Source organism: Arachis stenosperma, chromosome 1 (genome assembly GCF_014773155.1).
Source record: "Arachis stenosperma cultivar V10309 chromosome 1, arast.V10309.gnm1.PFL2, whole genome shotgun sequence".
In the NCBI taxonomy this organism is placed as follows: Eukaryota; Viridiplantae; Streptophyta; class Magnoliopsida; order Fabales; family Fabaceae; genus Arachis; species Arachis stenosperma.
This window is the reverse complement of record NC_080377.1, coordinates 80,142,209-80,162,434: the sequence shown is the minus strand read 5'-3', so window position 1 is coordinate 80,162,434 and position 20,226 is coordinate 80,142,209. Positions and strand designations below refer to the sequence as shown.

At 40.1% G+C, this 20,226-nt stretch overlaps 1 non-coding gene across 1 annotated transcript; it reads left to right on the top strand.

The window, feature by feature from the left end:
* The first annotated feature begins 8,892 nt into the window (after positions 1-8,892).
* On the top strand, positions 8,893-9,000 carry LOC130950184 (small nucleolar RNA R71). Its single transcript, XR_009073536.1, has one exon. It is a non-coding gene; the product is annotated as a small nucleolar RNA R71 (small nucleolar RNA).
* Positions 9,001-20,226: the final 11,226 nt, after the last annotated feature.

The window sequence follows — 20,226 nt, the reverse complement described above, 5'->3', positions numbered from 1 at the left end:
AGGCTTAATTTGGATAAGTGAGTTTAAACAAATAATGGCCTCAATCACATGCAAGCATATAAACATAATAACTATTGGACATATAGGATGAGACAAAACATAGATTACAATCATAGAGGAGTAAACACACAAGAATAAAATAATTATGGTTAAATAATGTAACCATGCATAAAGGCTCAAATCTTTCCCAGGTTGTGTGTTCTTTAGCTCAAACATCATGTTCCAAATACAACTCAAGCAATTTTATCATAAAAATTTTTGAAAAATTAGTGAAATTTTTGTTCCAAAGATAGGGTCTTAGAAGAAACTTATTGTCTTTTCAATCAAGTAGAACATGCATGTAACTGTCCTAACCTATGCAAATTATACTATTCTATAAAAGAAAGAAAATCTAACTAAAAATATCCTAATTATTGGTGCTAGGGAAGAGAATTTACCTCCGGAAGTCAGGTACTGACCGACCTCCCCACACTTAAGGCTTTGCACCGTCCTCGGTGCCATCTGTCAAGAACAATGGTGGGCTGGTGGCAGTGTCTCCGTAGTTGGGGCCGTCATGGCTCCTGGTGCTGGTGAAGGATGTAGAGTCCGGGGTGTCTGAGTCTTTGCAATCTCCTCTAATTAGCTCACTGAGGTGTTTAAATCTTCGGTTATTGCGGCGCTCTCTCAACTTAGCTTTGCGTTCTTGCTGATCCAACCTTTGGATTATCTGCTGGAGCAATTCATCAGTTGTAGGTGCTTGTGGGGTCGAAGAAGGATGATCTTCAACTGGAGCAGTAGGAAGACTTGTAGTGGTTGCCGGAAGTCTGAGGTATTTCCCGTTAGGGACAAACTGATCATTCCGTGGAAGCATGGCCTTGGTGTCCCCAGCTCTGTAGGAGACTCCGGCTACTGAGACAATATCGGAGACCAAGGCGGGAAAAGGTAAATTGCCCGCAATTTGTACGTGTTCCATAGCATTCCGGATATGGCGTGAGAGATTCAGAGGTTGGTCTGTAAGGATGCACCATAGCAGAACGGCCATGTCTGTAGTGAAGGAGGACTCGTGAGTGCTCGGAAAGACGTAATGGGACATGATCTGTGCCCATACGCGAGCCTCCAAAGTAAGTGCTGAAGCCAAGATTCCCTTAGGGCGGGTACGGTGGTATCCGTAGATCCAACGGCTACCAGGTAAAGCGATAACTCCGAGAACGGAGTCCCAGTCAAATTGGTACCTCTGGCGCTTAAGTGCGGCTTCTTGGAAGGCGTCCATTCCTTCTGGAATAGGGGGAGACTCAGAGCATGCTGAATAGCCTCTTCTGTAATGGGGACTTGTTTCTGCCGGACATAAACAGATTGCAGGGTTGGCATGTAGAAGTTAGAGTAGAACTCAACCACCCAAGAAAGATTGACCTGTCTCGGCTGTCTCCGTAGGAAACCCCATTGTCTTCGTTCAATTTGCGGCTCAACAAAGGAAGCAATATTGGACGGGAGGATAAGAAGGTATTCATTGTTATAGTTCCTTTCTGCGAGGATGGGGAACATCTGCTCACAGTAACGATTGGGAAATCGCGCAGTGTCCTTTGCTGGAAAGGCTTTCTCCTTTTCATCAACTTTTATTATCCTCTTAACTCTCTTTGTTGAGGGCTTGACTGCGGTTGAAGGGGGCTCTGCCACTAATGCTCTTTTAGTTCCTCTTCTTGCTGGGGGTTTAGGATTTGCTTTCTCCTTTCCTTTCTTGGTGGCCATCCTGAAAAAGGGAGGAGAAATAAATTAAGTTCAAATAGATAAATAGCAAGAGAAAAGATGGGGTGGGTAATAAACAGTGCACGGTAAAAATGAATGAACTAAACACATGGTCTAGACAACATGTGAAAAGATCAAGAAAGGAAATAGGATAGGTGCACAAAAAGGGAAGTAGATGCAAGATGATTATTGGCATGCTGGCAAGGGCATGAGTAGCATAGATCAAGCACCACTTCGTAACAAAGTAACAATTTGTAATGGCAATTAAGTTCGATTAATAAAACAGTAAAGGAATGTTGTGAAAAACATGCATGGAATAGTAGAGTAGGATAATGTAGAAAAGTGCATGATGCCATACGGGCCTTTTCACAAACACATAGCATGCATGGTAAATAAGGCATAGAAAGTATTAAAGTAAACATGCAAGGAATCCTTTAGTGAGAATAAGATATAAGTGCCAAACAATATAGAATAAGTCACAAGCAAATAATGAGGAATGATGACTCAAATAATATGCTAGCACCATGGAAAAAGGAAAGAAGAAGAAAGAAAATAACGATAAAGAAAAGAAAAAAAAAAGAAAAGAAAATAACATCTAAAATAAGAAGAATGATAAAAAAAGGGAGGAAGAAAAGAAAACCTTGTTAATGGAAGTGAGAGAAGAAGAGTGTGAAGGGTGGGGTAGAAGAGGGAAAGGGAGAAGGGAGAAATAAGGGGGGGAAAAGAAAAATTAGGATTTGGAGGAGAGAAAGATAAGATAATGTGGCAGTTCTGGTGGGGCTGTGCAGCGCAAGCGACGCGGCCGCATGGGGCACGCATTCGCGTGGATGCGATTTAGGGTATGGTCGCGCGATCGTGTCAGGCACGCGGTCGCATGACTCATAGTGGGCTTCTGGAGCGAGTTCAGCCTCGCGGCCGCACAACTCTCTGTTCAAATTAATTTATTTGCCAAAATAGGGTGACGCAATCGCATGGGGCATGCGATCGCGTGAGTGGGCCTTTAAGGAAATGTGACGCGGTCGCGTGGGTCACGCGGTTGCGTGGGTAGGATTGTGTGTTCGGCCCCAATCCAGCACCACTCTCGCACAACATTCGGGTGTGCACCCTATTACGTCGAAAATTCAGGGCACGCGGCCGCGTGGGGCACGCGGTCGCGTGGGAGGTCATGATTCCCATGCAACGCGAACGCGTCAAGGACGCGGTCGCGTGGGTTGATTCGTGCCAAAGGCACGCCTCCAGCCACGCTCCAGCGTAACTCTCTGTTAACTTTTATTTTTCTTCGCTCTCCAGGCGACGCGGACGCGTCGCTGATGTGATCGCGTCGCGTAGCAAAATTTTTTTTTTTGGAAAATAAAAACATGTAAATGCAAATGCACGAAAGTACTAATAAAGAGAAGAGTTATTGAATAAGAAAAACTAAAAATAAAGAAAGGAACGATCATACCATGGTGGGTTGTCTCCCACCTAGCACTTTGCTTTAACGTCCGTAAGTTGGACGCACCACTAGCTCAATCTTCTGCTATGTGGGGATCTTCCAAGAGGAATATCTGAAACTCCTTGTTTCCCTGCCTCTTCTCGCCATGGTATAGCTTCAGGCGTTGTCCATTAACTTTAATGAGTTCAGAGCTTGAAGGATGGCTTAGGTGATAACTCCGTATGGTTCTGCCTTCTCTACTCTATATGGACCTTCCCATATTGATCTCAACTTGCCTGGCATGAGCCTTAGTCGAGATTTGTAAAGGAGGATGGTGCACGAAATTGTGATCAATACTTTTCAAAACATAAACAATCCCTAGTAATGGCTCCAAAGACTTGGTGCTCAATACCATGGCATAAACACAACTTCGCACAACTAACCAGCAAGTGCACTGGGTCGTCCAAGTAATAAACCTTACGCGAGTAAGGGTCGATCCCACGGAGATTGGTGGTATGAAGCAAGCTATGGTCATCTTGTAGATCTCAGTCAGGCAGACTCAAATGGGTATAGTGATGAACGAATAAAGCATAAAGATAAAGATAGAGATACTTATGTATATCATTGGTGTAAGAGCTTCAGACAAGCGTATGAAGATGCCTTCCCTTCCGTCTCTCTGCTTTCCTACTGCCTTCATCCAATCCTTCTTACTCCTTTCCATGGCAAGCTCGTGTAGGGTTTCACTGTTGTCAGCAGCTACCTCCCATCCTCTCAGTGAAAATACGTCCCTGATGCTCTGTCACAGCATAGGCTAATCATCTGTCGGTTCTCGTTCAGGCCGGAATAGAATCCATTGATTCTTTTGCGTCTGTCACTAACGCCCTAGCCTGCTAGGAGTTTGAAGCACGTCACAGTCATTCAATCATTGAATCCTACTCAGAATACCACAGACAAGGTTAGACCTTCCGGATTCTCTTGAATGCCGCCATCAGTTCTTGCCTATACCACGAAGACTCTGATCTCACGGAATGGTTGGCTCGTTTGTCAGGCGAGCACTCGGTTGTCAGGCGATCAACCATGCATCGTGCAATCAGGAATCCAAGAGATATTCACTAAACCTCATATGCTTGTAGAACAAGAATGGTTGTCAGTCACCTTGTTCATGAGTGAGAATGATGATGAGTGTCAATCATCACCTTCATCAAGTTGAAGAACAAGTGATATCTTGGACAAAGAACAAGCGGAATTGAATAGAAGAACAATAGTAATTGCATTAATACTCGAGGTACAGCAGAGCTCCACACCTTAATCTATGGTGTGTAGAAACTCCACCGTTGAAAATACATAAGAACAAGGTCTAGGCATGGCCGTGAGGCCAGCCTCCCAAATGATCTAAGAACTAGATGTCCAGAGATGAAAAATACAATAGTAAAAGGTCCTATATATAGAGAACTAGTAGCCTAGGGTGTACAGAGATGAGTAAATGACATAAAAATCCACTTCCGGGCCCACTTGGTGTGTGGACTGAGCAATGAAGCATTTTCGTGTAGAGACTCTTCTTGGAGTTAAACGCCAGCTTTTATGCCAGTTTGGGCGTTTAACTCCCATTTAGGTGCCAGTTCCGGCGTTTAACGCTGGAATTTCTGTAGGTGACTTTGAACGCCGGTTTGGGCCATCAAATCTTGGGCAAAGTATGGACTATCATATATTGCTGGAAATCCCAGGATGTCTACTTTCCAACGCCGTTGAGAGCGCGCCAATTGGGCTTCTGTAGCTCCAGAAAATCCACTTCGAGTGCAAGTAGGTCAGAATCCAACAGCATCTGCAGTCCTTTTCAGTCTTTGAATCAGATTTTTGCTCAGGTCCCTCAATTTCAGCCAGAAAATACCTGAAATCACAGAAAAACACACAAACTCATAGTAAAGTCCAGAAAAGTGAATTTTAACTAAAAACTAATAAAAATATACTAAAAACTCAACTAAAACTACCAAAAACATACTAAAAACAATGCCAAAAAGCGTATAAATTATCCGCTCATCACAACACCAGACTTAAATTGTTGCTTGTCCCCAAGCAACTGAAAAATCAAATAAGATAAAAAGAAGAGAATATACTATAGACTCCAAATTATCAATGAAACATAGCTCCAAATTAGATGAGCGGGACTAGTAGCTTTTTGCCTCCAAACAGTTTTGGCATCTCACTTTATCCTTTGAAATTCAGAATGATTGGCTTCTTTAGGAACTCAGAATCCAGATAGTGTTATTGATTCTCCTAGTTAAGTATGATGATTCTTGAACACAGCTACTTTATTGAGTCTTGGCTGTGGCCCAAAGCACTCTGTCTTCCAGTATTACCACCGGATACATACATGCCACAGACACATAATTGGGTGAACCTTTTCAGATTGTGACTCAGCTTTGCTAGAGTCCCCAATTAGAGGTGTCCAGGGTTCTTAAGCACACTCTTTTTGCCTTGGATCACAACTTTATTTCTTTCTTTTTTTTCTTTCTTTTTCTCTTTCTCTCTTTTTTTCGTTTTTTTTTTCGTTTTCTCCTTCTCTTTTTTTTTTGTATTCACTGCTTTTTCTTGCTTCAAGAATCATTTTTATGATTTTTCAGATCCTCAGTAACATGTCTCCTTTTTCATCATTCTTTCAAGAGCCAACAATTTTAACATTCATGAACCACAAATTCAAAAGACATATGCACTGTTCAAGCATACATTCAGAGAACAAAAGTGTTGCCACCACATCAAACTAATTAAGCTAGTTTTAAAGATGAATTTGAAATCCTGTACTTCTTGTTCTTTTGTGATAAAAACAGTTTTCATTTAAGAAAGGTGATGGATTTCATAGGACATTCATAACTTTAAGGCATAGACACTAAGACACTAATGATCATAAGACACAAACATGGATAAACATAAAGCATAATTTTTGAAAAACAGAAAAATAAAGAACAAGGAGATTAAAGAACGGGTCCACCTTAGTGATGGCGGCTTATTCTTCCTCTTGAAGGTCTTATGGAGTTCTTGAGCTCCTCAATGTCTCTTCCTTGTCTTTGTTGCTCCTCTCTCATGATTCTTTGATCTTCTCTAATGATGATGGAGTATTCTTGATGCTCCACCCTTAGTTGTCCCATATTGGAACTCAGCTCTCCTAGGGAGGTGTTAATTTGCTCCCAATAGTCTTGTGGAGGAAAGTGCATCCCTTGAGGTATCTCAGGGATCTCTTGATGAGAGGGGTCTCTTGTTTGCTCCATCCTTTTCTTAGTGATGGGCTTGAGGTCATGCCTTCTCCGTTGAACCGGCTTTGGATGCCATAAATGGTTATGGAAAAACAAAAAGCAATGCTTTTACCACACCAAACTTAAAAGGTTTGCTCGTCCTCGAGGAAAAGAAGAAAGAAGAGAGTAGAAGAAGAAGAAATGAGGAAGAAGGGAATGGCTTTGTGTTTCGGCCATTAGGGGAAGAAGTAGTGTTTAGGGTGTGTGAAAATGAAGGAGTGATGAGGATAGTGGGATTTGATAGGTGGGGGTTTTTTAGGGAAGAGGTAATGAGGTGATTGGTGAATGGGTGAAGAAGAAAGAGAGAGTGGTGGGGTTGGTGGGGATCCTGTGGGGTCCACAGATCCTAAGGTGTCAAGGAAAAGTCATCCCTGCACCAAATGGCAATCAAAATCACGTTTTGTGCCAAATCTGGCGTTAAACGCCGGGCTGGTGCCCATTTCTGGCGTTTAACGCCAAGTTCTTGCCCTTTCCTGGCGTTTAACGCCAGTCTGGTGCGCCTTTCTGGCGTTAAACGCCCAGAATGGTGCCAGACTGGGCGTTAAACGCCCAACTGCTAGCCTCACTGGCGTTTAAACGCCAGTGAGTTCTTCCTCCAGGGTGTGCTGTTTTTCTTCCTGTTTTTCATTCTGTTTTTGCTTTTTCAATGGATTTTGTGACTTCTTATGATCATCAACCTACAAAATAACAAAAGAAAATATATAAAGTATAATCATTGGGTTGCCTCCCAACAAGCGCTTCTTTAATGTCAATAGCTTGACAGAGGGCTCTCATGGAGCCTCACAGATCCTCAGAGCAATGTTGGAACCTCCCAACACCAAACTTAGAGTTTGAATGTGGGGGTTCAACACCAAACTTAGAGTTTGGTTGTGGCCTCCCAACACCAAACTTAAAGTTTGACCGTGGGGGCTCTGTTTGTCTCTGATTTGAGAGAAGCTCTTCATGCTTCCTCTCCATGGTGATAGAGGGATATCCTTGAGCCTTAAACACAAAGGATTCTTTATTCACTTGAATGATTAGTTCACCTCTATCAACATCAATCACAGCCTTTGTTGTGGCTAGGAAGGGTCTGCCAAGGATGATGGATTCATCCATGCACTTCCCAGTCTCTAGGACTATGAAATCAGTAGGGATGTAATGGTCCTCAATCTTAACCAAAACATTCTCTACAAGTCCATAAGCTTGTTTTCTTGAGTTGTCTGCCATCTCTAGTGAGATTTTTGCAGCTTGTACCTCAAAGATCCCTAGCTTCTCCATTACAGAGAGAGGCATGAGGTTCACACTTGACCCTAAGTCACACAGGGCCTTCTTGAAGGTCATGGTGCCTATGGTACAAGGTATGGAAAACTTCCCAGGATCTTGTCTCTTTTGAGGTAATTTTTGCCTAGACAAGTCATCCAGTTCTTTGGTGAGCAAGGGAGGTTCATCTTCCCAAGTCTCATTTCCAAATAACTTGTCATTTAGCTTCATGATTGCTCCAAGGTATTTAGCAACTTGCTCTTCAGTGACATACTCATCCTCTTCAGAGGAAGAATACTCATCAGAGCTCATGAAAGGCAGAAGTAAGTCCAATGGAATCTCTATGGTCTCATTTTGAGCCTCAGATTCCCATGGTTCCTTATTGGGGAACTCAGAGGAGATTGGTGCACGCCCATTGAAGTCTTCCTCAGTGGCGTCCACCTCCTCTCTTTCCTCTCCATATTCGGCCATGGTTATGGCTTTGCACTCTCCTTTTGGATTTTCTTCTGTATTGCTTGGGAGAGTACTAGGAGGGAGTTCAGTAACTTTCTTGCTCAGCTGTCCCACTTGTGCCTCCAAATTCCTAATGGAGGACCTTGTTTTAGTCATGAAACTTTGAGTGGTTTTGATTAGATCAGAGACCATAGTTGCTAAGTCAGAGGGGTTCTGCTTAGAATTCTCTGTCTGTTGCTGAGAAGATGATGGAAAAGGCTTGCCATTGCTAAACCTATTTCTTCCACCATTATTGTTGTTGAAACCTTGTTGAGGTCTCTCTTGATTCTTCCATGAGAAATTTGGGTGATTTCTCCATGAAGAATTATAGGTGTTTCCATAGGGTTCTCCTAGGTAATTCACCTCTTCCATTGAAGGGTTCTCAGGATCATAAGCTTCTTCCTCAGATGAAGCATCCTTAGTACTGCTTGGTGCATTTTGCATTCCAGACAGACTTTGAGAAATCAAATTGACTTGTTGAGTCAATATCTTGTTCTGAGCCAGAATGGCATTCAGAGCATCAATCTCAAGAACTCCTTTCTTCTGACTAGTCCCATTGTTCACAGGATTTCTTTCAGAAGTATACATGAATTGGTTATTTACAACCATTTCAATTAGTTCTTGAGCTTCAGTAGGCGTCTTCTTCAAATGAAGAGATCCTCCTGCAGAGCTATCCAAAGACATCTTGGATAGTTCAGAGAGACCATCATAGAAAATACCTATGATGCTCAATTCAGAAAGCATGTCAGAAGGACATTTTCTGATTAATTGTTTGTATCTTTCCCAAACTTCATAGAGGGATTCTCCATCCTTCTGTCTGAAGGTTTGGACTTCCACTCTAAGCTTACTCCATTTTTGAGGTGGAAAGAACTTTGCCAAGAAGGCATTGACTAGCTTTTCCCAAGAGTCCAGGCTATCTTTAGGTTGTGAATCCAACCATATTCTAGCTCTGTCTCTTACAGCAAAAGGGAATAGCAGCAGTCTGTAGACCTCAGGGTCAACCCCATTAGTCTTGACTGTGTCACAGATTTGCAAGAACTCAGCTAAAAACTGATGAGGATCTTCCATTGGAAGTCCATGGAATTTGCAATTCTGTTGCATTAGAGAAACTAATTGAGGCTTAAGCTCAAAGTTGTTTGCTCCAATGGCAGGGATAGAGATGCTTCTCCCATAGAAGTTGGGAGTAGGTGCAGTAAAGTCACCCAGCACCTTCCTTGCATTGTTGGCATTGTTGTTGTTTTCGGCTGCCATGGGTTCTTCTTCTTTGAAGAATTCGGTCAGGTCCTCAACAGAGAGTTGTGCCTTAGCTTCTCTTAGCTTTCGCTTCAAGGTCCTTTCAGGCTCAGGGTCAGCTTCAACAAGAATGCCTTTGTCTTTGTTCCTGCTCATATGAAAGAGAAGAGAACAAGAAAGTATGGAATCTTCTATGTCACAGTATAGAGATTCCTTGAGGTGTCAGAGGAAGAAAAATGGAAGACAGAGGTAGAAAATTCGAACTTATCAAGAAGATGGAGTTCGAATTTTGCATTAAGGAATAGTGTTAGTCCATAAATAGAAGGATGAGAGAAGAAGGGAAGTAATTTTTGAAAATTAAGTAAAAGATTTTGAAAACATTTTAAAAAACACTAATTGATTTTCGAAAACAAAAGTGGGAAAGAAGTAAAGTGATTTTTGAAAAAGATTTTGAAATTGGAAATAAAAAAGATTTGATTGAAAACTTATTTTGAAAAAAATGTGATTGAGAAAAAAAAAGATTTGATTGAAAAGATATGATTTGAAAAACATTTTAAAAAGATTTGATTTGAAAACAATTTTAAAAGATATGATTTAAAAACAATTTTAAAAGATATGATTTGAAAACAATTTGAAAAGATATGATTTTAAAAATTAATGACTTGCCTAACAAGAAAAGATATGATTCAAACATAAAACCTTCCTCAACAGAAAAGGCAAAAAATGTTCAATCAAATCATTAATTGTTAGTAAGTATCTTTGAAAAAGGAAAGAAATTGATTTTGAAAACATTTGATTGAAAAGATTTGATTTGAAAAAGATTTGATTTTGAAAAACTTTGAAAACTTGAAAAAAGATTGATTTTGAAAACAAATCTTCCCCCTTGTGCCATCCTGGCGTTAAACGCCCAGAATGGTGCACATTCTGGCGTTTAACGCCCAAAACTATACCCTTTTGGGCGTTAAACGCCCAGCCAGGCACCCTGGCTGGCGTTTAAACGCCAGTCTGTCTTCTTCACTGGGCATTTTTGAATGCCCAGCCTTTTCTGTATAATTCCTCTGCAGTATGTTCTGAATCTTCAATTCTCTGTATTATTGACTTGAAAAGACACAAATTGAAAATATTTTTGGATTTTTAATAATGAGGAATAATCAAAATGCAACTAAAATCAAATAACAATGCATGCAAGACACCAAACTTAGCAGTTTGTATACTATTGACACTAACTACATGAGAATGCATATGAGAAACACAAAACACTCAAGTCAATAGAATTCAAAGATCAAAACAAGGAAATCATCAAGAACAACTTGAAGATCAATGAGGACACATGCATGAATGCAATAAGAACAGAAACATGCAATTGATACTAAACTTAAGATGAGACTCTAGACTCAACAAGACATATTTTTGGATTTATGATTTTGTAAATTTTTTTTGTGCTTTTTCGAAAATTAAGTGAAAAGGAAAATAAAGGTATCAAAATTCTTAATGAGAATTCCAGGAATCATGCAATGTTAGTCTAAAGCTTTAGTCTAAAGGAATTAGACATGGCCGGCTAAGCTTCAGCAGGACATTGCATTCAAGAGCTAAATTGATGAGAATCAATCAGCTTGGTGATGATAAGAACATCACTTTGAAACACTAGAATTCATTCTTAAGAACTCTGAAGAAAATACCTAATCTAAGCAACAAGATGAACCGTCAGTTGTCCATACACAAACAATCCCCGGCAACGGCGCCAAAAACTTGGTGCACGAAATTGTGATCAATACTTTTCAAAACATAAACAATCCCTAGTAATGGCTCCAAAGACTTGGTGCTCAATACCATGGCATAAACACAACTTCGCACAACTAACCAGCAAGTGCACTGGGTCGTCCAAGTAATAAACCTTACGCGAGTAAGGGTCGATCCCACGGAGATTGGTGGTATGAAGCAAGCTATGGTCATCTTGTAGATCTCAGTCAGGCAGACTCAAATGGGTATAGTGATGAACGAATAAAGCATAAAGATAAAGATAGAGATACTTATGTATATCATTGGTGTAAGAGCTTCAGACAAGCGTATGAAGATGCCTTCCCTTCCGTCTCTCTGCTTTCCTACTGCCTTCATCCAATCCTTCTTACTCCTTTCCATGGCAAGCTCGTGTAGGGTTTCACTGTTGTCAGCAGCTACCTCCCATCCTCTCAGTGAAAATACGTCCCTGATGCTCTGTCACAGCATAGGCTAATCATCTGTCGGTTCTCGTTCAGGCCGGAATAGAATCCATTGATTCTTTTGCGTCTGTCACTAACGCCCTAGCCTGCTAGGAGTTTGAAGAACGTCACAGTCATTCAATCATTGAATCCTACTCAGAATACCACAGACAAGGTTAGACCTTCCGGATTCTCTTGAATGCCGCCATCAGTTCTTGCCTATACCACGAAGACTCTGATCTCACGGAATGGTTGGCTCGTTTGTCAGGCGAGCACTCGGTTGTCAGGCGATCAACCATGCATCGTGCAATCAGGAATCCAAGAGATATTCACTAAGCCTCATATGCTTGTAGAATAAGAATGGTTGTCAGTCACCTTGTTCATGAGTGAGAATGATGATGAGTGTCAATCATCACCTTCATCAAGTTGAAGAACAAGTGATATCTTGGACAAAGAACAAGCGGAATTGAATAGAAGAACAATAGTAATTGCATTAATATTCGAGGTACAGTAGAGCTCCACACCTTAATCTATGGTGTGTAGAAACTCCACCGTTGAAAATACATAAGAACAAGGTCTAGGCATGGCCGTGAGGCCAGCCTCCCAAATGATCTAAGAACTAGATGTCCAGAGATGAAAAATACAATAGTAAAAGGTCCTATATAGAGAACTAGTAGCCTAGGTGTACAGAGATGAGTAAATGACATAAAAATCCACTTCCGGGCCCACTTGGTGTGTGCTTGGGCTGAGCAATGAAGCATTTTCGTGTAGAGACTCTTCTTGGAGTTAAACGCCAGCTTTTATGCCAGTTTGGGCGTTTAACTCCCATTTAGGTGCCAGTTCCGGCGTTTAACGCTGGAATTTCTGTAGGTGACTTTGAACGCCGGTTTGGGCCATCAAATCTTGGGCAAAGTATGGATTATCATATATTGCTGGAAAGCCCAGGATGTCTACTTTCCAACGCCGTTGAGAGCGCGCCAATTGGGCTTCTGTAGCTCCAGAAAATCCACTTCGAGTGCAGAGAGGTCAGAATCCAACAGCATCTGCAGTCCTTTTTAGTCTCTGAATCAGATTTTTGCTCAGGTCCCTCAATTTCAGCCAGAAAATACCTGAAATCACAGAAAAACACACAAACTCATAGTAAAGTCCAGAAAAGTGAATTTTAACTAAAAACTAATAAAAATATACTAAAAACTAAACCAAATATACTAAAAACATACTAAAAACAATGCCAAAAAGCGTACAAATTATCCGCTCATCAGTTAGGGAGCTCTATTGTAATTCAATGAATCAATAATAGTTTTTATCTTCTTCTTCAATCTTTTCTCTTGAATTTTGTTAGAAAGCTTCTCGATCTAATTCCATTGGGTAGTTGTCTTGGGAAAGAAACTACCCATAATTGGAATCCTTCGGAACCTTGGGAAAGGAATGATGGATTCATGCTAGAGAAGCTTTCTCACAGTGAATTGGATTGGGGTTTGGATGGATATTGTGACATGTAATCCTACCAAATTGTGGTTCATGAAACTGTGTGGTATAATCAGTGATCGAGCATCATCTCTTCTTATGAACATTTAAACCAAGGGATTGGGAATTTATTTGTTTTTAGAGAGAATTGGTGAGCCAAGGAATTGGGATCCAATCATATAAGATTGCCAAGCAAGATTCAATGAATGCATTGGTTGAGGAAGAGATGAAAATGTTTTGATTCGGAGATTTCAATATCTCCTAACACCCAATGAACTCCCCATTTCTGATCTACACTTTCTATTTACCTTCTACAATTTCAATTCATGCAATCACCCCCAATTCCCTTTTAATTTCAGCAATTTACTTTCTCGCACCTTAATTCACGCAATTTAAGTTTATGCAATTTCAATTCCTTGCAATTTACGTTTCCTGCCACATTTACTTTATGCAATTCACATCCAAAAGTTGATTCCGCTCAACTAAACAAACTTCTAATTTGAATTGCTCATTCAACCAATCCTTGTGGGATTCGACCTCACTCTATTGTGAGTTTTTACTTGACGATAACCGGTGCACTTGCCGGAAGGAATTTTGCCGTTCGTGCAATTTCCTAAAATCGTAGCATAACAAGATTATGCGCATCAGAGCCTCAGACTCCCATGGTTCCTCATTAGGGAACTCATTGGAGTCCAGTGGACGTCTATTGAGGTCTTTCTCAGTGGCGTTCACTGCCTCTTCCTCCTCTCCAAATTCGGCCATGTTGATGGCCTTGCACTCTCCTTTTGGATTTTCTTCTGTATTGCTTGGAAGAGTACTAGGAGGGAGTTTAGTAATTTTCTTGCTCAGCTGTCCCACTTGTGCCTCCAAATTCCTAATGGAGGATCTTGTTTCAGTCATGAAACTTTGAGTGGTTTTGATTAGATCAGAGACCATGGTTGTTAGTCAGAGTGGCTTTGCTTAGAATTCTCTGTCTGTTGCTGAGAAGATGATGGAAAAGGCTTGCCATTGCTAAACCTGTTTCTTCCACCATTATTGTTGTTGAAACCTTGTTGAGGTCTCTATTGATCCTTCCATGAGAGATTTGGATGATTTCTCCATGAAGAATTATAGGTGTTTCCATAGGGTTCTCCCATGTAATTCACCTCTTCTATTGAAGGGTTCTCAGGATCATAAGCTTCTTATTCAGATGAAGCGTCCTTAGTACTGCCTGGTGCAGCTTGCATTCCAGACAGACTTTGAGAAATCAAATTGACTTGCTGACTTAATATCTTGTTCTGAGCCAATATGGCAATCAGAGTATCAATCTCCAGAACTCCTTTCTTCTGATTTGTCCCATTGTTCATAGGATTTCTTTCAGAAGTGTACATGAATTGGTTATTTGCAACCATTTCAATTAGTTCTTGAGCTTCTGTAGGCATTTTCTTCAGATGAAGAGATCCTCCAGCAGAGCTATCCAAAGACATCTTGGACAGTTCAGACAGACCATCATAGAAAATACCTATGATGCTCCATTCAAAAAGCATGTCAGAGGGACACTTTCTGATTAATTGTTTGTATCTTTCCCAAGCTTCATAGAGGGATTCTCCTTCCTTCTGTCTGAAGGTTTGGACTTCCACTCTAAGCTTACTCAATTTTTGAGGTGGAAAGAACTTTGCCAAGAAGGCATTGACTAGCTTTTCCCAAGAGTTCAGGCTTTCTTTAGGTTGTGAGTCCAACCATATTCTAGCTCTGTCTCTTACAGCAAAAGGGAATACCATAAGTCTGTAGACCTCAGGGTCAACCCCATTAGTCTTGACAGTGTCACAGATTTGCAAGAATTCAGCTAAAAACTGATGAGGATCTTCTAATGGAAGTCCATGGAACTTGCAATTCTGTTGCATTAGAGAAACTAATTGAGGCTTAAGCTCAAAGTTGTTTGCTCCAATGGCAGGGATAGAGATGCTTCTCCCATAGAAGTCGGGAGTAGGTGCAGTAAAGTCACCCAGCACCTTTCTTGCATTGTTGGCATTGTTGTTGTTTTCGGCTGCCATGGGTTCTTCTTCTTTGAAGTTTTCTGTTAGGTCCTCTACAGAGAGTTGTGCCTTAGCTTCTCTTAGATTTCGCTTCAAGGTCCTTTCAGGTTCAGGGTCAGCCTCAAAAAGAATGTTTTTGTCTTTGCTCCTGCTCATATGAAAGAGAAGAAAACAAGAAAATATGGAATCCTCTATGTCACAGTATAGAGATTCTTTGAGGTGTCAGAGGAAAAGAAAAATAGAAGGAAGAAGTAGAACATTCGAACTTATCAAGAAAGATGGAGTTCCAATTGTGCATTAAGGAATAGTGTTAGTCCATAAATAGAAGGATGTGAGAAGAGGGGAAGAAATTTTTGAAAATTAAGTAAAAGATTTTAACAACATTTTGAAAAATACTAATTGATTTTCAAAAACTAAGAGTGGAAAAGAAATCAAGTGATTTTTGAAAAAGATTTTGAAATTAAAAATCAAAAAGATATGATTGAAAACTATTTTGAAAAAGATATGATTAAGAAGATATGATTGAAAAGTTATGGTTTTAAAAAGATGTGATTGAGAAGATATGATTTGAAAAATTAATGACTTGGCTAACAAGAAAAGATATGATTCAAACATTAAACCTTTCTCAATAGAAAAGGCAACATACTTGAAATGTTGAATCAAATCATTAATTGATAGCAAGTATTTTTGAAAATGGAAAGAAATTGATTTTGAAAAAGATTTGATTGAGAATATATGATTTGAAAAAGATTTGATTTTGAAAAATTTTGAAAACTTGAAAAAAAATTTGAATTAAAAACAGAATCTTCCCTCTTGTGCCATCCTGGCGTTAAACACCCAGAATGGTGCACATTCTGGCGTTTAACGCCCAAAACTCTACCCTTTTGGGCGTTAAACGCCCAGCCAGGCACCCTGGCTGGCGTTTAAACACCAATCTGCCTTCTTCACTGGGCATTTTGAACACCCAGCCTTTTTCTGTGTAATTCTTCTGCTGTATGTTCTGAATCTTCAATTCTCTGTATTATTGACTTGAAAAGACACAAATTAAAAATATTTTTGGATTTTTAATAATGAGGAATAATCAAAATGCAACTAAAATCAAATAACAATGCATGCAAGGCACCAAAATTAGCAGTTTTGTATACTACTGACACTAACAAAATGAGAATGCATATGACAAAACACTCAAGTCAAGAGAATTCAAAGATCAAAGCAAGGAAATCATCAAGAACATCTTGAAGATCACTTAAGACACATGAATGAATGCAAGAAGAACAGAAACATGCAAATGACACCAAACTTAAAATGAGACACTAGACTCAACATACAATATTTTTGGTTTTTATGATTTTGTAATTTTTTGGATTTTTCGAAAATTAAGTGGAAGAAGAAAGTAAAGGTATCAAAATTCTTAATGAGAATTCCAGGAATCATGCAATGTTAGTCTAAAGCTTTAGTCTAAAGAAATTAGACGTGGCTAGCCAAGCTTCAGCAGGACATTGCATTCAAGAGCTAAATTGATGAGAATCAATCAGCTTTGGTGATGATAAGAACATCACCTTGAAACACTAGAATTCATTCTTAAAAACTCTGAAGAAAAGTACCTAATCTAAGCAACAAGATGAACCGTCAGTTGTCCATACTCGAAACAATCCCCGGCAACGGCGCCAAAAACTTGGTGCATGAAATTGTGATCACTACTTTTCACAATTCAAATAATCCCCGGTAATGAATCCAAAAACTTGGTGCTCAATACCATGGCATAAACACAACCTCGCACAACTAACCAGCAAGTGCACTGGGTCGTCCAAGTAATAAACCTTACGCGAGTAAGGGTCGATCCCACGGAGATTGTTAGTATGAAGCAAGCTATGGTCACCTTGTAAATCTCAGTTAGGCAAATTCAAATGGTTATGAATGATATATGAATAAAGCATAAAGTAAAGATAGAGATACTTTATGTAATTCATTGGTGAGAACTTCAGATAAGCGAATGGAGATGCTTTGTCCCTTCCGTCTCTCTGCTTTCCTACTGTCTTCATCCAATCCTTCTTACTCCTTTCCATGGCAAGCTGTATGTTGGGCATCACCGTTGTCAGTGGCTACAGTCCTGTCCTCTCAGTGAAAATGTTCAACGCACCCTGTCACGGCACGGCTAATCATCTGTCGGTTCTCAATCAGGTTGGAGTAGAATCCATTGATTCTTTTGCGTCTGTCACTAACGCCCAGCCTTCAGGAGTTTGAAGCTCGTCACAGTCATTCAATCATTGAATCCTACTCAGAATACCACAGACAAGGTTTAGACCTTCCGGATTCTCTTGAATGCCGCCATCAATTCTAGCTTATACCACAAAGATTCCGATTAAGGAATCCAAGAGATAAAATTCAAGCCTTGTTTGCATGTAGAACGGGAGTGGTTGTCAGGCACGCATTCATAAGTGAGAATGATGATGAGCGTCACATAATCATCACATTCATCAAGTTCTTGAGTGCGAATGAATATCTTGGAATAAGAACAAGCTGAATTGAATAGAAGAACAATAGTAATTGCATTAATACTCGAGGTACAATAGAGCTCCACACCTTAATCTATGGTGTGTAGAAACTCCACCGTTGAAAAAACATAAGAACAAAAGTGATCATTGGCTTCGGCCCCAAAGAGGGAACCAGAAGAACCAAGATGAAAATACAATAGCAAAAGGTCTTATTTATAAAGAACTAGTAGCCTAAGGTTTACAAAGATGAGTAAATGACATAAAAATCCACTTCCGGGCCCACTTGGTGTGTGCTTGGGCTGAGCATTGAAGCATTTTCGTGTAGAGACTCTTCTTGGAGTTAAACGCCAGCTTTTGTGCCAGTTTGGGCGTTTAACTCCCATTTTTGTGCCAGTTCCGGCGTTTAACGCCGGGCAATTTTGAGCTGATTTGGAACGCCGGTTTGGGCCATCAATTCTTGAGTAAAGTATAGACTATTATACATTGCTAGAAAGCCCAGGATGTCTACTTTCCAACGCCGTTGAGAGCGCGCCGATTGGGCTTCTGTAGCTCCAGAAAATCCACTTCGAGTGCAGGGAGGTCAGAATCCAACAGCATCTGCAGTCCTTTTCAGTCTCTGAATCAGATTTTTGCTCAGGTCCCTCAATTTCAGCCAGAAAATACCTGAAATCACAGAAAAATACACAAACTCATAGTAAAGTCCAGAAAAGTGAATTTTAACTAAAAACTAATAAAAATATACTAAAAACTAACTAAAACATACTAAAAACATACTAAAAACAATGCCAAAAAGCGTATAAATTATCCGCTCATCACAACACCAAACTTAAATTGTTGCTTGTCCCCAAGCAACTGAAAATCAAATAAGATAAAAAGAAGAGAATATGCAATGAATTCCAAAAAACATCTATGAAGATCAGTATTAATTAGATGAGCGGGGCTTTTAGCTTTTTGCCTCTGAACAGTTTTGGCATCTCACTCTATCCTTTGAAATTCAGAATGATTGGCTTCTATGGGAACTCAGAATCCAGATAGTGTTATTGATTCTCCTAGTTAAGTATGATGATTCTTGAACACAGCTACTTTATGAGTCTTGGTCGTGGCCCAAAGCACTCTGTCTTCCAGTATTACCACCGGATACATACATGCCACAGACACATAATTGGGTGAACCTTTTCAGATTGTGACTCAGCTTTGCTAGAGTCCCCAATTAGAGGTGTCCAGGGTTCTTAAGCAAACTCTTTTTGCCTTGGATCACAACTTTATTTTTTTTTTCTTTTTTTTTCTCTCTTTTTTTTTCTTTCTTTTTTTTCGTTTCTTTTTTTTGTATTCACTGCTTTTTCTTGCTTCAAGAATCATTTTTATGATTTTTCAGATCCTCAGTAACATGTCTCCTTTTTCATCATTCTTTCAAGAGCCAACATTCATGAATCAACAAATTCAAAAGACATATGCACTGTTCGAGCATATATTCAGAAGTCAAAGTATTGCCACCACATCAAAATAATTAATCTGTTATAAAATTCAAAATTCATGCAATTCTTCTCTTTTTCATTTAAGAACATTTTTCATTCCAGAAAGGTGATGGATTCATAGGACATTCATAAATTTAAGGCATAGACACTAAGACACTAATGACCATAAGACACAAACATAGGTAAAAATAAGCATAATTTTCGAAAAACAAATAAATGAAGAACAAGGAAATTAAAGAATGGGTCCACCTTAGTGATGGCGGCTTGTTCTTCCTCTTGAAGATCTTATGGAGTGCTTGAGCTCCTCAATGTCTCTTCCTTGCCTTTGTTGCTCCTCTCTCATGATTCTTTGATCTTCTCTAATTTCATTGAGGAGGATGGAATGTTCTTGGTGCTCCACCCTTAGTTGTCCCATGTTGGAACTCAATTCTCCTAGGGAGGTGTTGATTTGCTCCCAATAGTTTTGTAGAGGAAAGTGCATCCCTTGAGGCATCTCAGGGATTTCATGATGAGTGGGATCTCTTGTTTGCTCCATCCTTTTCTTAGTGATGGGCTTGTCCTCATCAATGGGGATGTCTCCCTCTATGTCAATTCCAACTGAATAACAGAGGTGACAAATGAGATGAGGAAAAGCTAACCTTGCCAAGGTAGAGGACTTGTCCGCCACCTTATAAAGTTCTTGGGCTATAACCTCATGAACTTCTACTTCCTCTCCAATCATGATGCTATGAATCATGATGGCCCGGTCTATAGTAACTTTGGACTGGTTGCTAGTGGGAATGATTGAGCGTTGGATAAACTCCAACCATCCCCTAGCCACGGGCTTGAGGTCATGCCTTCTTAGTTGAACCGGCTTCCCTCTTGAATCTCTCTTCCATTGAGCGCCCTCTTCACAAATGTCTATGAGGACTTAGTCCAACCTTTGATCAAAGTTGACCCTTCTAGTGTAAGGGTGTTCATCTCCTTGCATCATGGGCAAGTTGAATGCCAACCTTACATTTTCCAGACTAAAATCTAAGCATTTCCCCCGAACCATTGTAAGCCAATTCTTTGGGTTCGGGTTCACACTTTGATCATGGCTCTTGGTGATCCATGCATTAGCATAGAACTCTTGAACCATTAAGATTCTGACTTGTTGAATGGGGTTGGTAAGAACTTCCCAACCTCTTCTTCGAATCTCATGTCGGAT